We start from the raw sequence: 9712 nt of genomic DNA, 5'->3' as shown, positions 1-9712 counted from the left end.
ACCTTGTTTGTCAAAATTGGTCAAACCAACTGGAAAATAGCCAATTAATCATTTTCCAAACACTCCCTTTGCTATAAAATTATTGCAACTAATTTTTCAAATTTTTCTCAAAAAAAAAAAAAATTCCTCAACTAAAACTTGTGAATGAACTATAATTTTGATGAAACAACACATATTTTCATCTTATCTAAGTGAAAAATAAAAATCTTGGATGGTGGCGACGACGACGTGGAAATGGCCGCTGCGGCGGAGGCCGGAGCTGTGTGGAATTGGATGAGTTGAAAAAGAGGTTGAAGGAAATGGAAGACGAGGTGGCGGCGCTCTGCAAAATGCAGGCCAAAGGTGAGAAGGAAATGTGTGCTGTTCAAGACCCTACTTCTGCTGGCAAATTTATTGTGGACCATGGTGCATGTAGCAGTGTGGTCTATGGAGTAAGTATCATTTTAATTATACTTCAATATCATTTGACAATATTACTCTATTTTTTAGTTACATGTTCCACACACACTAGTTTCATTATAGCAATACCAAAGTATCAATTTAATTCTAGTACAGTTTCATTTGATAATATACATTATATTATTGCATTAGCTGTATTTTGTAGTTTCATTTTTCACACACACTAGTTTAATTATAGTAATATTAAAGTACTATTTTAATTACATTCTAGGTTCATTTGACAATATATGTTATTGTATGACTCAGAATTTTAGTTTTATTTTTCATACACACTAGTTTCATTATAACAACATTAAAGTATAATTTTAATTATACTACAGTTTCATTTGACAATAATCACAATATATGTTGATGAATGAGCTTTGTTTTTTAATTTCATTTTCCACACACTAGTTTCATTATAGCTCCATTGGAGTATCATTTTAATTCTACTGCAGTTTCATTTGACGACCATGGTCCACTGTATAACAACTGCTGCAAGCCAATCGAATAGGGAAGAAGTGGATTCTCGTTCCTTGGCAATGTGGAATATTTATGCACCCCAGAGGAAAGGCCGCAGCACTTCCAGGCATGTGGTACGGTAAATAGAGTTACTATCCATACTAATAAGTTTGGGCAACCAAAGGGATATGCCTACGTGGCTACGTTGAAGCTGTTCAAGAGACCCTTCTTCTGAATGAGTCTGAGATATGGGAAGGTTCTTAGGTTCAGGGCACCAATGCATTACAGTCCTTACTTTTGAAGGTTTAATTTGGTTTTACCATATAAATTTCATGCAACAAATGTATAGACCAGAGTCTTGAAAGCTCTAATATCTGTCCACGTATGTCTACTTGTCACTTGGAGTATCTTGATTATGTTTATCCTGAGACTGATCTTACATTTGGCTTGGTTAATATCATGATTTGGTTTTCTGTAAAAAAAAATAAATAAATAAAAAATAAAAAAGCTCTTCCACTAAACACTAAGGTCAAGACAAAATTGGCCAAACCAGCTGGAAAATAGCTGATCAGTCATTTTTTCAAACACTCACTTTTGCTATAAAATTCTTGCCACTAATATTTCAAAATTTTCTCTCAAAAAAATGTCTTCAAATTCTTTTAGGGAATCTTAAATCGATGCACACACACAGCACCATCCTTGCACAAATCTTGCATTGAACTTCACAACCGATGAGTTTGTCAAATTTCTAAAATAAAATAGCACCAATGAGTTGTGTGCTAGCATGAGGCTATGGGAATTCACGTGAATTGGAAGTACAAAATGAGTTGTAGGTTCCTGAAGTACTGTGCATGGAACCATACATTACGGAGGGATCTGATGCAAGAAATGACAAAGAAGTGGACATACATGGCTTCGTTTGTTGGAGAAGAAGAAGTCGTACTTGCAATATACTAATTAATTCTACGTAGTGGTTTAATACATTAAGTATGTTTCTCATATTTGTATGACAAACACAAGTTGTATTTGCGTTTGTTGTATGCTAGGTGATTTTATTTATTTATTTTATTTTTTTAGAAATTTGACAAACTCGAGTGAGAAAATGGTTTTTTTGTCCAAATTTTATTCAAACGAGTTTTAGTTTTTTTGTCCAAATTTTAAAAGTTGCCCATTTGTGTCTATCCCTCATGAAATTTACCTATTTTAGTAAAAAAAAAACCCCAACACACCAACAAATGCACACTTGACAACTTCAATTTTGATGCTAAAGGCATGAATCCTCGATCATGATGTTGGACCAGCATATTTCAATTTTGGTGACAAGTATATTTATATATGCATGTAAGATCATATATATAGTTTTACATTCAAAGTAGTCAAAAATATAACACATTAGTTTAAATTTCTTTCCACTATCGTGACAAAACAAATTAAATTAATAGATACTACACTTACTAAAATGGTATAAATCACTTATACATCTAGCTTTTGTGCTTTTTACAATGCAAGATTGAGCAAAATAGAGTAGAGTTACCTTAAAGGAATGTGAACAACAATGAGAAATTTGATCTTCCTTGGAGTAATGAGTTCACCTACTTAAAATGGAAGAAATATTGAAATAATTTACAGATTTATGGTTTGGTCTTGATATGCACGAGTGTATGACTAAAAGTAATGCAAACTTAAATTAATCAAATATAATTACCTAAAAAGAATGTGGGCAATGATGATAAATCAAGTCTGCGTAGAAAGAAATAAGTTCACTAGCCTGAAATAGTAAAAAACTTTATGGGTTTGTTTCATGTACCCCTACAAGACTAAGGGAGCGTTTGGTTCATGTCATCTTAGATTACCTAGGTAATCAGAGTCTGGTAATGTTATATTACTTTGTTTGGTTCAAGTTATGAGATTATCATGTAATATTATATTATTAAAGGCAATGTGATTACTTCCATTTTCTTAGATAATCTTAGATTACCTTGAATTATTCCAACTTTGCCCTTGTTAACTACTACTACTACTACTACTACTACTACTACTGCTACTGCTACTGCTACTGCTACTGCTACTGCTACTGCTACTGCTACTGCTACTGCTACTGCTACTACTACTACTACTACTACTACTAATAATAATAATAATAATAATAATAATAATAATAATAAATACTCCGTATATATTTATATAAATATAAATGTTTTTAATATTTAAGCATTGATATACATATATACATATAAATAAATAAATACACACATATAAATAATATATATATATATATATATATATATATATATATATATATATATATATATATATATATATATATATATATATGTTGTGCGTGGTTTATTTTATGGTGTGTTTAAGGCTGTGATAAAAGAAATGAGTATGGATTATTTGTTTCTGTGACATGTGTATACACTGACTTAAAAGCTATTGCCGGAGACCGTGCAAGTCTTTAACCGGGGTGCTTTCGACCAGCAAACACAGAATAACTCAGGTATATCTTTTGCACAGAGAGAATATGTATTAGCACTGGAATTATTCTTGTAAAGTGAGGCTTGGAAGGCCTGGTATTTATAATATATCGAACCAACGGCCTTCCCCACGACCTCCACAAAGAATAACGCAAAGAGTGGAGAGGTTACGCACACTTACTCTGCTCGATTTTCTCCTGGCCACAAGACTCTTTCTGGAGCGCAAAAATGGGACAGAGTAGACTAGTTCAAGCGAAAAAGTCGGACATTAAAACAAAACTTTGACCACATCGCGTTGCACACGCCACGAGCCGGGCGGGCGGCAGCGTGCACGAGATTCCCTCTTTCCTCTCTCTTGAAAACATTTCAAAGAACCCATTTGGAGTGGTATTAAAAATGTGGGATATTTCCTTCTAGGAAACCAATGTTGGACAAGTCTTAAAGCCAAACTTAAAGCTAAACCACATTCTTGAATGCCAACCTCCAACAATCCCCCACACATTCAAGGAGTGTGGAGACTGGAATATCAGTCGATCTTAATGCCAGTGTAGAACTTGAACTGGCACGTAGTGACCTAAGTAACTTACTTCTCAAGAGTGAACTGAGTATTGAACTCTTTGAGAAGTGGGTAGTTTTGAACTCTGGTGCACACATCAGCTTTATTGAACACACATTTCTATGCCTCAGCTGGGCACACAGGATTTATGGCTTCGTTTACCATTCCTTACGTTTTATTTTAACCCCATGTCTCTTGACGTGTCAAGGATGACTTTCCTGTTTAATCCTTTCATTAGAGGATCTGCAATGTTCCTCTCAGATTTCACATATTCTAGTGTGACTACACCATTCACTATTAACTGCCTTACAGACTCATGTTTGACTCTTATGTGTCTTCTTTTCCGGTTAAAAACACTATTTTTTGCTACACATATGGCAGTTTGTGAGTCACAATGTACGGGCACTGATGGAGTGGAATTCCCCCACAATGGCATGTCCGCTAGTAGGTTTCTTAGCCATTCAGCCTCTTGCCCAGCCAGATCCAGAGCTATGAACTCAGCATCCATTGTTGATCTAGCTATGCAGGATTGTTTGGTTGATTTCCATGACACAGCTGCTCCACCCATGGTGAATACGTAGCCACTGGTGGAACTGACATCGTCACTGTCATTAACCCAGTTAGCGTCACAATATCCCTCTAGGACGTTTGGAAACCCAGTATAATTAAACCCCCATTCGATTGTACCTCTTAGGTAGCGTAATACATGTTTTAGTCCAATGGGCTTCACTTGGGTTGTGAGTGTACCGACTAAGCCTGTTCACTGCAAGAGTAATGTCGGGTCGAGTGTAATTCATCAAGAACATCAAGCTCCCTATTAGTTTTGCATAATCCTCTTGTGCTACCCTGTTCCAGTGTGTTTTGTCAACTTGACACTGGAGTCATATGGGGTTGAGGCCGGAGTCACTTGATAACTGTCGAACTTTCTTAGCAGTTTTTCTGTGTGACTTTGTGATAACTTGTAGTCATTCCCATTTCGGGTGACTTTTACTCTAAGTATCACATCGCCCCCCCCCCCCCCCTCCCCCCCCCCCCCAATCCTTCATGTCAAATCTCTCACACTGAGACTTTTTAGTCTCTATTATTGCGTTGACATTAGGACTGAAGATTAGCATGTCATCTACGTAGATGCAGATGAGTACAACGCTTGACTCACACTCTTTTGCGTATAGGCAGGCGTCTGATCTGTTGATCATGTATCCCAAATCCATTAGTGTCCTATGAAATTTTTCATACCACTGTTTGGGGGCTTGTTTTAACCCGTAAAGGGAGTTTATGAGTCTGCACACCTTTCCTTCTTGTCCTGGGTTAACGCAACCAGGCGGTTGTTCCATGTAGATCTCTTCCTCTACGTCCCCATTTAGGAAGGCCGTCTTGACATCCATTTGATGGACTGCCCACTTACGCGCTGCGGCCAACGCGAATAGCACCCGTATTGTTGCTATTTTTGTCACATGTGAGTAGGTACAGAAGTAATCTTCCCCAAACTTCTGTTTATAGCCTTTGGCTACAAGTCTTGCCTTGAACCTCTCTATTGACCCATCGGGTCTTAATTTTCTTTTGAAAATCCACTTGCAACCAATAGGCTTTGCCCCTTTTGGAAGCTCTACCAATTCCCATGTGTGATTAGACATTATTGAGTCTAGTTCACTCTGGATAGCCTCTTTCCAAAGCACAGCGTCAATCGAGCGCATAGCGGCCTCGAAGGTTTTTGGCTCTTCTTTGAGAATTAGTTTGCATACAAACTGATCAGATAGTTCATCTATATCTTCCAAATCAGTTATGTATGTATGTTACGAAGTCTGAACCGAAGCTTGTTTCAGTTCGTTGTCTCTTGCTCCTCCTGAGGTGATCAGGCTCATTCTCACTTTGTAAGAGAGGAAACGGAGTTAGTTCGTTCCTATGAGAGCTAATAGGAGACTTTAAGGGAAAGATATTCTCAAAAAATTCTGCTTCCCTTGCTTCACACATAGACCGATTGTCTAAGTTCATGAATCGGTATGCAGCACTATTTTCTGCATACCCCACGAAGACTGCATCTGCGGTCTTTGACCCAAGGTTAGGCCTTTTCAACGTAGGTAATCCAACCTTGGCCAAGCACCCCCACACTCTGAAATATTTCAGATTTGCGGTGTATCCTTTCCACATCTCATAAGGTGTTTTCTCATACCCATTGTGAGGTATCCTATTTAGGATATGATTAGCTGTAAGTGCAGCTTCCCCCCACAACGCGTTGGGGGCACCTGAGCTTATCAAGAATGCGTTTATCATCTCTTTTAGAGTCTGATTTTTCCTTTCGGCTACTCCATTTTGTTGAGGGGTGTATGGTGCTGTCACTTCATGGATAATTCCATGTTTTTCACATAATGATTTAAAGGACAACGACTCATATTCACCCTCCTTGTCTAAACGCAACGTTTTGATTTTTAGACTTAGTTGATTTTCGACCTCGGTCTTAAAAATCAGAAATTTTTCTTCGGCTTCATCTTTTGTTCTTAGCAGATAAATTTTAGAAAACCGAGTAAAATCATCTATGAAAGATATGTAGTATCTTTTTCCACCTTTAGTTTCAGTATTTCTAAAATCTGCTATATCCGAATGAATTAAGTCAAATGCACATTTTGAGTGATGTTGAGCTAAGGAAAAAGGTTTTTTCGTGAACTTTGCCTCAGCGCAAGTTTCACATTTAGTTGCATTATCATTAGACACATTATGTATTAGTTGCATGCCTTAAGTAGAGATCTCATAATTAGCATAATGCTAACTATATATTCCATGACTTCTTTATATGTTAACATAAGTACTACCTCTAACGGCTAAGATCTTGGATTTGACACGTCTGTCACTCCCACTCATCAAAATAGCCAAAAGATAGCCAAGTCACAGAAGCATTCCAATAACTTAGACAATAAACAAAACCCTAAGTCCATAAGTTTGGAATCTTAAACATACACCATAACTTCCCAAATAATCTTAAGGTCCACCTCAAAATGAACAGAACATTATGAGTCTTACTTTTATGTTTCTCAAAATTGTCTTGAGCCTTACAAACCAAAATGGCCCAGGATCAATTTTGAAGAAACTAAAGACTATTAAATGCTGGAGAATTTATTACTTAACAGTGCACCACAAGTTATATGTTTTGTTCTAATAAACTCCTCAATATTGTTACAACATTTTCATAAATATGTTGCTAAACTAATATGAATTTATATGAACAATACAATATTAATACTTGTGGAATCTTTTGGACTTATTGTTTGACATACAATCCAATTTAGGATGTATGAAGCATATTAAATCAAAAATCTTTAATGGAGTATCTTAATGACCTTTTTCTAAATGATCACTCCCACTGATTATGGAGTATCTTAATGATCCTTTTCTAAATGATCACTCCCACTGATTATGGAGTATCTTTTTTTTTTTTTGAAAAAGATTATGGAGTATCTTAATGATCCTTTTTTTTTAAATGATCACTCCCACTGATTAAGATAATTTTTAGCAAAATTAATGATATACGTACTCATAATTGATTTGACCAACTAATTAATGAAGATATAATTCCCCACCATTAGTTGGGCATACTAAATAATCAATATATGATTCCAATTATAGTCCAACTAAAAGGAATAACTAATGAGGACATGACTCCCCACCATAGTTGGACATTCTAAAATAATAAAATATACTTTCCAAAACCAATTTAGAATTTGGCTAAAAAAAAAGGTACATTTTATTATTGGAATAGAGTTATATCAAATCACGTAACTTACTACAGTTAGTCTGAAAACCGAGCAAGTTTCGTGGCTCAATTTATAAAGTGGCTAAATTTTGGGAAGTAACTAAATACATGTTTTGCCAATGCAAATCATGAAACTTAGAATTATAATTGAACTAAATTTATAAATTTTAAGAAATTGTAATAAAATTATTATCTAGTGGGTTGAGGGATTTATTAACATAAAACTTGCCTGTGGTATGGGCTAAAGTTTTAATTCTATTAAATCCAACTAAACCCTTATGATAATATTTTATCTCAATTACTAAATAGACAGAAGAATCTAGTGACATAAAACTTGCCTGTGGGCTAAAGTTTTACTCAATTAGATCCAACTGAAATTTTATGATGAAACAATTATCAAATAAGTTGAAGAATCAAGAGATATAAAACTTTCCTGTAGGCTAAAGTTTTAATCAATAGGATTCATTACAACTATTATGATAAAAACTTAAGAAATTGAAATTGCACCGTGACACTTGAAAACCAAAAGCAATGTGTTTTTACTCGTTATTTAAGTTATGCACCAGTTGCGTTCATTAATTAAACTCGTTTAAGCAAGTGTAAATAATGATTAGAACAATATTCTCATTCAGTTTGAACAGAAAGCGAATACAGAAGTGTATATCTAATCACACCACTAATCTCTCCTGACAAGTAGACTAGCTGTACAAGACTAATTCCAGGACCACACAAATATAACTATGTTACATAATGAAATAATAATAATAATAATAATAATAATAATAGTAACACTAATACACCCCCTCAAGCACAAGGTTCGTGGTCGACGACATTGAGCTTGTCCCGCAGAGCTGTAAACCGAGGTCCCGGCAAAGGCTTGGTAAGGACATCAGCTAGTTGATCTTTGGTGGAGATGAAGTTCACCACGAAGTCGCCCGAGGCTACCTTGTCCCGCACAAAGTGATAATCAATCTCGACATGCTTCGTCCGGGCATGAAACACAGGATTTGCACACAGATAAGTAGCACCTAAGTTGTCACACCACAAGCTGGAGGGTTGACCAGTGTGTAATCCAAGCTCGCGTAGTAAGGAAACAATCCAGGTGACTTCGGCAGCGACATCGGCTAGAGCTTTGTACTCTGCTTCAGTAGAGGAGCGAGCTACGGTGCGCTGTTTCCGAGATAGCCAGGATACTAGATTACTTCCCAAAAAAACAACATAGCCACTGGTGCTCTTCCTGTCTACCGGACACCCAGCCCAGTCGGAGTCAGAGTAAGCATGGATGGCACTCGAGTCGGAGGGGGTTAGCCAAAGACCGTAACCCAGAGTACCCTTGATATACCGAAGCACACGTTTCACCATTGCCCAATGATCTTCAGTCGGAGAATGCATAAACTGACACAAGCGGTTGACTGCGTAAGCTAGATCTGGCTGTGTGATAGTCAGATACTGTAGTGCACCGACGATATGACGATACTGCGTAGGATTCTCATAGGGCTGATCAGACGGAGTCACCGCTTGAGTTACTGAAGCTGGTGTAGTGAGAGGCTTGCAGTCAGACATCCCAGAGCGGCCTAAAAGATCTATCATGTACCTCCGTTGGGACAGAATCATACTGTTACCTGCCGCAACTGTCTCTATGCCCAAAAAGAACCCTGGTGTGCCGAGGTCACGAATTTTGAACGCGGTGGCGAGACGGCGTAACAGAGACCCGACCATAACTGCATCACTGCCCATCATGATGATGTCGTCTACATAGACGAGGAGAAACACTTTAGAAACACCCGTCGAGTGGTAAAATAATGAGACGTCAGTCTTGGATGAGAAAAACCCTGCAGACAACAAAAAGTCATGTAGTCTTTTGAACCACGCACGCGGGGCCTGCTTAAGCCCATAGAGCGAGCGCTGTAAAAGACAGACATGATCCGGGTGAGTTCGGTCTTCATACCCTGGCGGCTGCTTCATGTATACTGTCTCAGCTAAATGGCCATTAAGAAAGGCATTGTGGACATCCAACTGACGTAGAGTCCATTT

General features: G+C 37.2%; 1 pseudogene; it reads left to right on the top strand.

Annotated features, from left to right (window-relative positions):
* Positions 1–207: 207 nt before the first annotated feature.
* LOC109154173 lies at positions 208–1164 on the top strand (annotated as a pseudogene).
* Positions 1165–9712: the final 8548 nt, after the last annotated feature.

Source organism: Ipomoea nil, unplaced genomic scaffold (genome assembly GCF_001879475.1).
Source record: "Ipomoea nil cultivar Tokyo-kokei standard unplaced genomic scaffold, Asagao_1.1 scaffold2610, whole genome shotgun sequence".
Taxonomy (NCBI): Eukaryota; Viridiplantae; Streptophyta; class Magnoliopsida; order Solanales; family Convolvulaceae; genus Ipomoea; species Ipomoea nil.
The sequence above is the reverse complement of the archived record's forward strand: the minus strand, read 5'-3'. Positions and strand labels throughout refer to the sequence as shown.